Here is a 13,532-nt window from a genome sequence, read left to right as displayed (position 1 = left end):
CGCGTGCCAGCCTGAAGCTGAATTCCACCCCGCAACTGGGTACCTACGCTCCCTTCAGATGACAGCATCCTATAAGGCTCTTATAGGATCCAACTTACTGTACAATATAATAAGCCTCCAAAATAAGTTAAATGGACCATGTCCTAAAAGTAGCTACTTCCTTCCCCTGACTAGACCTCGGGTGACCAGCTCTGGTGCAGACATCCTCTGTCTGAGTGTCTTGAAGAGCACTCCAGCCTGGCGAAGCAGAAAACGCGTGTATTCATGTTTTAGTGCTTTATCTAGGGCTGGCTATTCTTCTGCTGTCAAAAGCAAAGAGTTACGTTCCTGACTACAGTAATGACAGAACTAAATTAAGAAAACAGAGTTCAGAGAGGCAGGGATGCAGTTGAGCTTTGGATGAACAAACCTTATTAATTGACCAGCTACCAGCTATCTAAATAGATTAAAAGAATTATTATTACAGCTCTAGTTTAACAGTGTGGAAAAGTGACATTTAAAGTCACTAGTTAACATTCAGACATCCTTAATGCTATGCAGTAAATTTGTTATTTAAAACCTACTTGTAAATACAGGATAACTCTTGTGAGTCAACAGCAGCATTCAAAAGTACTGGCGAGAGCAAATCAAAATACATCCATTTTTGAAAAATGAAGTATTTTCATGACTTCGTGTTCACATCAGATAGCAACCATAAAAAACGTGCCCATTGCAACATGTACAATAGCCCAGAAAAATGTCATTTTTGCTACATTTTCTTCAGATCAGGTCAAATGAAATTAGATTTTCAAATCCATGAAAGACAGGCATATGAAAACACTGTAGTGCTTTCCCAATGTCATCTTCGTATGTCAGAACACTGAATGTGAAAGATCATACATTTGATTTCCTAGAAGATACCAGTGAGGTATCATATTTTCCACTTCTTTTTAAAGACCACTTCCTGGGGAAAAAAAAAATTGTGCATGCTTCAGGCACTCTTACTTATTCTGGATGGACGCAGATTATGCTGTCCCAGTTGAGTGATTTAAAATTGCATTTATTGTGATGTTTTGTGATTGAAGAGGTCAAAGCCTTCCCTGGGGAAAGCAACTATAAGGTGTTCTGCAGACCAATTTAAGGAATACGTGTTAACTTAGCTTCACGAGGTTAATGTGTGCCTTGGTTTCACTGTAAATAACACGACCTTCTCATTAACCAAGAGAAAGGCAGTAACTTTCATGTCCATAGAGTAGAAATTAATTCTCTTCTTACATTGCCCCTCCCCCCTCAAAATATGCAAAGCAAATTTTGAAATTCCCAACCCTATATATCAAAGAACATTCAGGTTCAAAGCCAAGTACTAGAAAGTCAAGAAATGCCAGAACAAATTTAGTTCAGCTCCCTTGCGTTTATACATTAAGATGAAATATTTAATTACATGATGACGTGCTATTTTTTCAACAGCATTATCTGTGTTTTAAATAACAAGAAACAAATTCCATAGTGGCCTGATTTGATAAGATATTCAGATGTCTATCTCATTTCAAATATAATACTTGAATAATTAAAGTTACTTATCTTGCTGAGAGAAGTATAAGGTCAGATAAAAAAATTTCCTAAGAATACCTGTGAGCTCAATTTATTATTATTATTTCAGTAGACAAAACATTTTTGGAAATAAAATATATCTTCCAGAAGCAAATACTGCTTGATAATATGCTGTGATCTAATTTTGAATGAACAAAAACCAGAACAAATCTCCTTTTGCCTAATTTTTTTCAAACAGGTCTATCACAATGACTAGCTTATCAAAATATTTCAACTCATATTCTAAAAATACTAGCTATTTATTATTTTAATCTGCTGTACAGACATCAGTCTAACAATCAATTAGAGTAAGTGGTTATGAATCACATACATTTTAGGAGTAGCTGGCTCTCTGAACAACGCTTGGGTTTTAAGTCTTTATTGATAAAAATATCTTCCTTCCAACAGAAATCTACATACAAATGTGCAAATTAGGGCTAGAGCAACAAGCCTGCTTTATGGCTGAGAGGTGTCTGGGCTTGGCTAGCTGCCTTGTCTGCCTACTTCCACCTTGGCTTGGATAATTGGAATAAAGATGAATGAAAATTTAGGCCTGCAGTTTTAATAGTAACTATTTGTTATTTAAATTTCCTTTTCCACACTGAACGATTGCAAGAACGTGTGCTCAGAATTAAAAGGCTGCTCTTTAGCATCAGCACATTGATTTCTTGGGGTCCTTGCAAAGCTTTTCACATTGTTTCTGGACTACAGCTCTACACCCCTCTAACTGCCTGTCAGACAACATTTCTGCTTTATGAATAAATAATATGATGCCCAGGGGAAACGTTGAGCTAAGACAAAAAAATCAATATGTGTCTAGCACGTGTTAGGCAGTTGTTCAGCTGAAGTCTGTCTCAAATATGTGGAGTAATTTTAATAACAAAACAAATGCTTTCTAAACTGAGCTTAAAGGAGGGTTATTAAAAAAGCACTACCACTATGTCACTATGACACTATGTCCTATTTGAAGAAAAATAATATTGTCCTCTTAAAATGTGAATAGATATTCTGATTGCGAAGTGTTTGGCAAATACTTACCTATAAATTTCACATATGCATGTTACAGTGATACGGTAGCAACTGATTTTTTACTCTGTTCCTCTTGGAGTAGTTTCAGTACACATTTGCATAGTAAAGCTGTTATTACCACTGACTTACTCTTTATTTTAAAAACATCTTCCAAAATTGCCTTTTTTTTTTTTTTTTTTTTTTTTGCAGAGGGCCTGGGATCAAAAGTGAAACAAAAGCTGGGTAAATTAATCATTCATGCAGCTCTGTAATCACCATAGTCATTCCTGCAACGTAAGCTTATTTTCGCAGTCGGCGCAGTGTGTTGGTCTGACACCTGCCACTGTAGCCCCATAGATGCAAACCCACCACAGGAATATTTGAATCGCTCCACTTCTACAGGACAGGTCTATGTAGAATGACCTTACCTCCTCTCGTGAGGTGGTTCTTTAATTCCTTTACATTACATCTGAAAAGGGCGGGTTTTGTTCAAGGCGCCAGAGAGTGAGCAGCATGGGTAGGAATCAGCGCTTGCTTGCTTTCCTGCGCTTGACTGAAGGTGGACCTGCACAAGCGTAACTTCTACAGCTTCTCCCTTCCACCCCCGTGTCCTCCAGCACCAGGAAAGCCTGCGCAGTCACCTCCATTCCTGGCCCACCGAGGGCCAGCGGGGACAAAGTCTCATGGACCCTCACCTCCTCAAAAACACCGCCTTCCCACCGTGTTCCTCGCAAACATCGACCTCATGCTGGTAACCCCTGAGGAGGTGGCTGGGTTATTTTGGGACGGGGCAAGCCCCTGGTGCTCACAACAGCCACAGACATCCAGGATCAGCACTGCGACCACACAAACAGCAAGGGAGGAAGAAAACGAAGAAGTAAAGGCAAGACGGTGAGCTGCAGTCTGAGCCTTGTAGAAATGACCTCTGAGAGCACTGACTCCAAGTCACCAACATTGCTCTCAAAGGGGTTTTTCCACCCCCCTGCTGTTATGCAGACCTTTTAGTGCAGATCCCCCCCTTGGGAGCACGCTGACAAGGCGGCTCCTCCTGTTACATTCAGTGCAATGAAAAGCACAAACTTTATGTATTTATGACCCTTTCAGACTGAGGAGCTGCAGTGAGTGCCCTTGCCCGGGGGGTGCTTACTCCTGCAGGACAGCCGGCCATCTGGAAGGGCAATCTGAAGATAGCAGAGGGAAAACCTGACGTCTTGGGGAAAGGAAACTTGCAGACATGTAGAAGCTACCACTGATGGTGGCAGAGACAAGAGATATCTTGAAGCTCACGCTAGCCAACGTGGTGGAGTCCATTAGAATCAAAACAGATAGAAAATGCTTTTACTAACTCAAAGAAAGTGAAGTGCTAAAGACAAGGTGAGGGGCTTTCCAGAAAAAAAGGAAAGAAAAGAAAAAACACTCAAAAAAACCAAACCAACAAACCCAAACACCAAAAATAAACAAAAAACCCCCACCCCCAAAACCCACACAAGCGAAAAGGAGAAGGCTCAGGCTGAAGCTTGTATGGTTTTTTTATTCATGGTGAATATACACAAACCCCAACCCCTTGGTGTGGCGGTGGACTGTTTGCATTTTAGTGTTATTAAGGAAACAGGCAGGATGGAAACTGAAAGCAGAGCAGCTATTCCTGAGTAACTTCCAACACAGGCAAGCTGTAAATTTTAAGCACCAAACCACACATCCCCTGCACTGAAGCAGCTCCGAGAGAAGAGCCTCTTCATCCCTTCTCGCTGCCTTCCCGGTGGTCGGCACAGCCGGGGTCCTGACGCCGCTTCCCAGTCTTGATGAGTGCTCAGATGCCAACAAGCCCTCTCCTGTGGGCACCTGGATCACCAGCTCGCACCCTTTCCTTAAGCCACATGCCTTGTACCTCCACCATGTCAACACCAGACCAGGAAACACGGCAGACCGCTGCAAAGCCCAGACACGACCACCATGCATGTCAAACCAGGTCTGCGCGTCATGTACCAGCCACAGGTTTGCAGCGGAGGGCCCACAAACACCTCAGCTCTCCTACCACAGACACCCACCCTGCTCTTCACATGTCCCTCGCCCCAGACACCTATCACAGGAAACTGCCATTCCTCCGCTTGTAACAAAATGACTGCACAACTTCTGCCAACCCTTGGGTGACAGGACCACTTCACCTTGGACCCTTCACCAACAGCTACTTGACCCACACTTTATTACACTTTTTATGCTATTTAAATGAATAATTATGCTTCCTAAACCTGATACTGGCTGTAACCTCTCAACCTTGACATGGCAGAGCTATAGCAACCTCGGGGGAGGAACCCCTCAGTGAAATACCCACACACTTGTGTGCCCGCAGCACCTGGAGATGTGGTTCCACACTGAGACCCTCGGCAGCCTGATGGCTGAAGAAGTCCTCAGTCCACCAACCTCCTTTATCACTGGCCACGCTTCCCTTCCCCACCTCCTCCTGAAGATACCTCCTTCAGTAACTCTCTAAACCATGGGAGGGGGGGTGTCTTTGTTGGTTTTGTTTTGTTTTTTTTTTTTACACAGTCAAAATCCCACACTGCCAGGCTAAAGTTCCCCCACCAAGAAAGCTGCTTGAAAGGATACTGTCTTCACCTCCCAGCCTCACTCAAGGCCAAACAACTGTTTCTCGATTGTAAAATAAATGGGATCAGAAAAGTAAATCCAGATTTTTAAAAGACCCTGAAACCCCAAAAAAACAATTTTTTTTTTCCCCAGCTGTAAGATTCCCAAGTTTTTTGAATGGGAAGGATAATTCACTGGACCTACAGCTGTGCTCAGATGGCACCGTGCGGCTGTCTAACACTGATGGAGGATTACATACCATGATAACCTGTTCACCATTTCTGATTTCCCATGCAACAGTTCAGGTTATCCAGGTCCTTTTGACATGCAGCAGAGTCATCAACACATTTTTATTGCGGACAGAATTTCCAAAATGATGAGCTATTCAACAGGGAAGAGAGAAAAACTCTTCACCTTTCAGAGGTGTTTCATTTCCAGATCTGAGTATCTTTTACAGAGAATGAGAGTTCAGTACTAAAATGCTTCATCTTTGACAGATTTAAAGACAACTATCACAATCCTCTGGCTTCCACAAGGTAAGACTCCAGAAGCATGTATGATATTAAATTGATTTCACTTTAATTCTATCTTTAAGGTGTCTGGCCAAGCTCATTGTCTTCTATGTTCATTTTAAAGATAAATACTACCAAGAAGCAATGTTTCCATCAATCATACATCAGTTATATTTATAAACTTCCACAGGCTCAAGATTTGGGATTGAAGCATCTCTGTAGTATGTACAGATAACAAAAAGAGACTGAGAAAGGGACTCGGAGTATATTCACACAAACTCGTACAACCAGTCACTGTAGCTTAGGAGGTACCTGGTCAGACAAGTTGTTGTAACCGAGTATGTTACCATAGGTGTGCTCTCAGCTTCTGCAAAAGCAAAGTTAAACCAGTAAGCTCATCTGTACAAACCAGCTTTCCTTTAGGAAGAGCTACGAACACACACCAGGTCAGTTAGTGCAATGTGGTTACCTTCAAGGTTCTTTGCTTATGGTCTATCAACACATCGTAAGTAAAGACCACATGCTCGGTATGCATTAGCAAAGCACTGATTCCACAGGAAATTTCAAGGCTATCATTGCGCTAAGGAAGAGACTTGAAATCCTCCCAGTATTTCTCAACTCAGCCACAAATTGAGTGCATTACATACAACCAAATCCGGTGCAGTACCACATCATCGCTTATTAGAAACAGCCACCCAGCAAGGGCCGGGATACTCGGAATAAAAAATAACTGCAGTGTTTGAAAATTCACCATCTGCCAGGTGTTGGGAGATGTTAATTATTTAAGTGGCAACCCAATGTAAATTTGTTGTTGCTCAAATCTCATCAGACCTCCAGTAAATGAATGCAAGCCGCACCAGGCTACGCACCGAAGGCTGGATCTCATTGGTCTCCATGCAAAGGCACCAGACATGCCTTGCAGAGTGCAGCCCACACTAGCCTCCTAACCACGGTATTTTCCATACCCTCTGCAGTGCGATAGCTTTGTAACTTGAACATGAAATATGAACCCCCGCTGTCTATTTTGTTATTTACTTTCTGTCCGTGACAATGGAGACCTCATTTGCTATGCTTTCAAAACAGGCTCTGAAACAAGCAAATGCAATGTATAGATCTGCAACTTCTACAGCAACTGCAACAGCAGAACCAGCTTTTAAGAACTTGGCAAAGTGAGCAAAGATGGCAATTTCTGATGAGGCAGTCATCGCTCTGCTCAACCAAAACCAATCCACTGATCAAAACTCCCATCATCTGGGGCAGGAAAGCCTGGGCCAGCACTGCAGAGCATGCGGTGCCTCTCGCACAGCTCCAGGAAGACAACCAGCTAGAAGACTGGGACGCTGAGGGGTAAGGAAAGGCTTTCTGAATGACCATATACAAACCCATATCCAGGTGATTTTACTTTTCAGCTGGAATTGGTACTGCTGCTTTTTAAGACATGAAAACAACAACTGCATTTTCAAAATGCAGACGTGACGTCTTTATTTTATACACACAGAGGCATCTCACGCAGCACATCACTGATCATGTAGCTGTATGCAACAGCTTCTGTACAAGCTACTTGTAACATCACTGCTACCCAATTTAATGGCTTAGCACTGACACCTTCATAAATTCATAAATTACAGGGGTCTTTGCAAAACTGAACTAAAGCCAAGCTGACCACCACAGGAAACAAAAAAGCAGTTGCATAAATAATTACCTTGAAGTCTCTGTAGAGCTTGATGTTCAAGTGATATCCAGTATCAACAAACGTTTCCTCCTGGGCAAAAAAATAATAAAAAAAATTCACAATTCTGATTTCAATTATCCCACACTATGAGAATATATAACAGACAGTATACATTATCTCCTGTTTCTTCAAATTTAAAAATCATATCCAGAGAAAAGTACTTTAGAAAAAGGTTTCCTTACTGTATTTAAAATACCCGAGAGTAACTAATACATTTTTTAAACTCCATTTTATTATTTTTGTCTGTTTACTACCTTCTGACTTTCAAAGATGTGATAAAGAAGTTAGCCTGAGAATTAGGACATTTTTATTCTCTCACCTATGTAATGTTGCCAATAACAAGGATGTCATAAACCAAATCAGAATGAAAGGCTCCTATATGTAAAGTTGGGGTAGTTTATACCCATGCACTGACAGGATCTTTAGAGAGATTTCTGCAACTGCTTGGGTTTTATGAACAGAAGTGCACTGTTACTTAGTAATTGTATTGGTGTGGTATCTAAAGAAAGAGCATTCAAGTCAGTCATGAGAGATTTACTAGGAACAGAGAGAGGTAAAGATTAGGTTGCAAACGTTCCATTAGCACCAGCCTTGCAACACATACTTTTAGTTACGGGATAACAGAATGGCCATGTGGTTACAATCAATCCTGCAATGCCTACATAATAAAAATGTTGAACTTCTCAGACTGATTTTTTTTTTCCATTGCCTAAGTGAAAAATTAAGCCAACTTGGTTTATAAATTGACTAGCAAGAAGAAAGTACCTTCCTTTTCCTGAATGTTTATTTCAGATTTAAAGGGTCTTACACCATTAACTTCATAGGGAACTGGCTTGCTATAGTATTGTAAGGCTAGTTTAAACCAAAGTTATAGCATATCTACAGCAAGTGGTTGCAAGAATTTATTTAAAGGACTTTCCAAATTAATTTTGTTAAAACCACTGTCCAGCTTTTCAAATAAATTAGGCTGTAGAGTGCTAACCAGTAAGATTAGGAAACCTAATTAAGTAAGCAGAACTAGATATAAAATAGACTATTTCTGAAGTAATACGCCATCTTTTCTACACCATTAATTTTCAGAAGAGACTCAAGTCTCTAAAGCAGCTTAAGAAATCAGGGATACTGTCAGGCTATCTCCTTGTTCAGACCACAGAAGGATATACTGATTCAATTACTTTCTTTTGACATAAACCCAAATTAAAATTGCTAAAAGCATATATGACAACTCAAACTTTTTGCACAAAGGCAGAAATAATTTCTTTTTTGTAAGCATTACCCAGTTGCTTTGCTTGTTCACCCCCCTCCCCTTACTTGTGTAGTCCACTAAAAATAAAGCAGTGCAAGCTCCTGGAGAACTGTTGCTTAGATACATTCTCAATTATCACAATGCTGGCCTTACTCATTCAGTGTCAAGGTCAAAGCAATTGTTTCTTTACTTTAATGATGAAGTATCCTGTTTATAAAAATCTTATCTGTTTCCTACTTGGTAAAATATTGCACATTTCAGTCAATCATTGCTGGCTAGTCCTCCAGAGAGACAAAGTGTGCGAACATAACCAGTAGCGTTAATTTCTGCCCTTAACTGAGAGCTTTTTTCCCAACTCCACCCAGAACGCCAACTCACACAGACACACGGGCAAACAATTATATCATTTCTTTCCTTCTTTGCTGTAGTCAGGCAAGTATGGCACAAGTGTACACGCAGTTGTATATTTATTCCTATTCTTCCTCCCATCCAACGACAAGCGTAAGTAAACCTGCAATGTTTAATTAACATGCACCTCTCAATCAGCGTTGTGGGAAAGCTAAAGCAGAGAAAGAATTTCCCCATCAGTTTTAAACACCAGAAGTTTTTGCTTCCTCTTTGCCTTTGAGGGCAGGTGTTCGGCTGCAAAGACTGCAATTCTCCCCAGGCTAGTCCTCGCTGCTGAATATTTCATAGCCCCTGAGAAATGCAGCTGTAATCAACTTGCAAATAATGAAATGGGCAGTGATAATAGAGCAGAGGTAAAGTGCGCCATTAGAAAGCATCAGTGCTTTGCCTGCTGCTGCAGTCTTACTGTAACAATTTATCAGGTTATTTGATAAAATAATAATGCTATCAACTATGAAATCAAAATGAATGTTATGCCAAAAAAATCAGAAAATGTCTCAGGTGGCCAGCATGAATAGCAAAGAGAAAAAATCAGAAAGAGTGCCAAAGGAATCGCATTCAAGACTGAAACTCCATTAAATGCATTAATCACATGCAATTACACACAGCCATGCTAGGCATTAAAAGAAAATTAAGTTTACAAAAGCTACTTAAGGCAGGAAAAGTTTTATAAATATTAAAATAAAACAAAGAAAACATTTAAGAAGCAGTAAACATGTTCATTTTAATAAAAGCTTGTAGAGTAACCCAGCTGCTGTCCTAACTTCTTTGTAACAGGATCTTGAGGTTTGACATTTGGAACCTCAGATGCTTACAGTGTCCTCTCTGTAATGTTTGGCACTGGCAAGCACCAAAAGACAGCGAAAAACCAACAGTGAGATACTATAGTGGTATTTCCTGAAGATATGACATGAGCTATGATTAAGAATTTCATGTTAAAAACCAGCATTGAGCAAGAGGTGACATAAACAGGCAGTGATTGGGTGGATAGCAAGATGTACCTGCGAATTATGCAAGGAAGCTCCACAGAAAGTAATTCTTCATCTCACTTCAGAACCCCCCCCCCCCCAAAACCTGACTGTTCCTGATCTGCGATGAGTTTCTGAGGAACGAAGCACTGACTACTTATACGGACACAAGTTAATGTCACAGATGAGGCTACAGTAGTTATATGGTAAAAGGCGCAAGTTCATACATAACTACCCCTGGACAGGGAGACACCCTACATGAGTATTTCCTATCAACAAAGAGGACCTATACCCATCTTCACGAATTTGGATGGAGGTGTGACTCAGACACTAACTCTCCACCCTGACCTGCAATGATAAGCATGATGGGTAAGTTGGGAAAGGCAGTCTGTGTGTAGGAGAGGGCTACCTCAAATGACTTTCTCCTAACTTCCCCAGAGCAAGGGGAGTGGTGATCGAGGCAAAGGTGGTCTCAGAGGCACAGCTTTTGTTAACCTCATGGTCTGCTGTGTATCGTCAGCACAGGTGAATTCCACTGCACAGCCAGCGTCCAGACTCTAAAAGATTAGAATAGAATATTTCATTTGGAAGGGACCTACAACAATCATCTAGTCCAACTGCCTGACCAATTCAGGGCTGACCAAAAGTTAAAGCATGCTGTTAAGGATGTTGTTCAAATGCCTCTTAAACACTGACAGGCTTGGGGCATCCACCACCTCTCTAGGAAGCCTGTTCCAATGTTTGACCACCCTCTCAGTAAAAAAAAGCTTCCTAATGTCCACTCTGAACCTCGCCTGGTGCAGCTTTGAACCATTCCCACACATCCCATCACTGGATCCCAGGGAGAAGAGCTCAGCACCTCCCTGTCTGCTTCCCTCCTCAGGAAGCTGTAGAGAACAATGAGGTGGTCCTTCAGCCTCCTCCTCTCCAGACTAGACAGAGTCCTCCTCGTAGGACATGCCTTCCAGCCCTTTTACCAGCAAACAGCTGGCGAAAACAGCTGTATTTCAAGTGACTCCACGTGATGTGCAACTGTGGGGAAACAAGCACAGGCTGAAGAATAAACATAGTGCTCCGGTCTCGCCCGTTGGAAACACAGCAATCCCCCCCAAAAGTGCCATGTGGCAGGTGGACCCTCCTCCTAGGGACTGGAACATGCTCTGCTGCATAAAAGGGTAGAGACCGTCTTCCCCAGCCCACACTGCCCCAGGGACCAGAGGAGACTCTGCTGGACCACTACGCCCATGGCTGCATGTACAGCCCTTTCTCTGACACCCGCAGCTGACAGATAGACGCAGGTAACGCACCAAAGTGGTACGCAATTCACAGAAGGCTGATGTTGGCTCCATTAGTTAACTTTGGGTAGCCACAAGAATAAACTGAATGTTACTTCTAGAAATCAAAGGAAGGTCTGGACACAGGACTGCTGGTGGGTTCACATGCAACATTGCATGCTGCAAAGAGAGGTCTTGACAGAAGCTTGAGGTTGTTCAATGGGGTACTGCAAACAAATGTGCAAGCAGAAGTGTAGGAAATAAAAATTGCTATGCTCTTTGAGAAAGAACCTCTACATTCAGCAAAGACTTCAATTAATGTCAGCCTAATCATCTTTTACATGTTTCAAAAAGCATTTCACAGAAACATCAAGAGCCAAGTAGATAGTAAAAGAAATACTGATGAAGTTGATAAACACATCTTTTTCCTTTGGTCCCTTTGTACTTGTCCTGGTTTCAGCTGGGATAGAGTTAATTTTCTTCCTAGCAGCTGGTTAGTGCTGTGTCTGGATTTAGGATGTGAATAATGTTGATAACACACTGATGCTTTAGTTATTACTAAATGACTGCTGTGGTTCAACCCCACAGGCAGCTAACCACCACGCAGCCATTCGCTCACCCCGCCCCCCCGGTGGCATGGGGGAGACAATCAGCAAAAAAAAGTAAAACTCTTGGGTTGAGATAGAGTTTAATAGGACAGGAAAGGAAGGGAAAATAATAATAATGACAAAAGAATATGCAACACGAGTGATGCACAAGGCAATTGCTCACCACCTGCTGACCAATGCCCAGCCAGTTGCCAAGCAGCCGCCCCCTGGACAGCTTTCCCCCTAGTTTATACACTGAGAATGATGTTATATGGTATGGAATATCCCTTTGCCCAGTTGGGGTCAGCTGTCCTGGCCGTGTCCCCTCCCAGCATCTTGTGCACCGCCAGCCTCCCCACTGGCAGGCCAGTACGAGAAGCTGAGAAGTCCTTGACTTAGTGTAAACATTGCTCAGCAACAACTAAACATCAGTGTGTTATCAACATTATTCTCATCCTAAATCCAAAACACAGCATGTTCCCAGCTACTAGGAAGAAAATGAACTCTATCCCAGCTGAAACCAGGACAGTTCTCTACATGGATACTCTGTATTTTAATTTCTCTCCTCACCAGCAACAGATACAGAAGGTGTATAGGTTTAATATTGCCAAATAAAATCTGGTGTACACATGTTCAGTGCAGCAGTGGGAAATCAGCTCTCTCTAACATCCCAGAAACATCACCTGTCACTCTGAAAGAAAGTGGTGTCTCAGGGTGATACTGCACTGGAGTAATTCCCATGCTTTGATAATCAAAGGACTCCTCCTAGTGTTATCTTCCATCTGCCAGAGAAGAGATCACACAGATAGACCTTCCAGCCAGATGGAGTCACCAAAAATTCTCTTCACCTATCAGAAAGCTCAGACATAACAGAGATGCGCTCATTCATATTCTCCTGCTCTCCCTCCTGCAAATACCCAAAGATAAATTACTCAGACAAACTCAGATTTAGTCTTTAAATGTCACAGGCAAATCTTATGCAGCTCATTTTTCCTTTCACTCTTTTTCCCGGCATGAAAGAATTACTTTTATTAACTCACTAGGGAACATGTCTTCCTTTTACTCTCTGGGAAAAAGTACAACATGACAGCCAGATCTCATACAACATAAGGCTGGTAGAACTGCTCTCCGAGTTTACCCGGTAAAAATCCAAAAATCTATTTCAACTGTTGCAGATTTTCTGCAGTATCGCCAACTGTCTTCTGGATATCAGCATCCCAGCCTGACTCTTCTATAAAATGGGAAGGCCACGGTGATACAGGCTCCTGTAATTTGTGAAGTGTCTTTTATTTTTTGATTTACATACACAGAACCAGTCTTAGACTATGTGTACGCATATATATCTCTCACCTAATTATTCTTATATATAATAAACATATACACACATATCACACATGCAGTCCCACCATCAAGGGACTCCCAAACAATGTCCAACTCCTAAGCGGGGCTCTCACTCCCCACCTGACTCTTACAAGCCACCAAGGCAAGCAGCAGTTCACTGCTCGGGCATCTCCTTCTCCTTGGACAACTGACTCTGCTGGGAGCCTTGTAAAATTTGCAGAATCATATTAAATCTTTCCAAGACTACTATTTGCCAACATGTGGAGAAAAAGGACTTGGAAGACTGTAATGAATCCTGATG

The 13,532-nt window shown here is 41.8% G+C and overlaps 1 protein-coding gene across 4 annotated transcripts in view; it reads right to left on the bottom strand.

Moving 5' to 3' along the window:
* Nucleotides 1-13,532, bottom strand: part of PAG1 (phosphoprotein membrane anchor with glycosphingolipid microdomains 1) — a 116,814-nt gene that overhangs the window by 82,090 nt on the left and 21,192 nt on the right. For 3 of the 4 annotated variants that reach the window (XM_054816013.1, XM_054816007.1, XM_054816008.1), the window contains exon 2: nt 7,378-7,437. The gene's annotated coding sequence lies outside the window, so the exon portion shown is untranslated. Of the gene's footprint in view, nt 1-7,377; nt 7,438-10,438; nt 10,556-13,532 lie in introns of those variants that run through there. The other variant, XM_054816010.1, reaches the window with a different exon arrangement.

The sequence above is a fragment of the Grus americana genome, chromosome 2, assembly GCF_028858705.1.
Source record: "Grus americana isolate bGruAme1 chromosome 2, bGruAme1.mat, whole genome shotgun sequence".
In the NCBI taxonomy this organism is placed as follows: domain Eukaryota; kingdom Metazoa; phylum Chordata; class Aves; order Gruiformes; family Gruidae; genus Grus; species Grus americana.
Note: the sequence above shows the minus strand (reverse complement) of the source record. Positions and strands in the feature narration are given on the sequence as shown.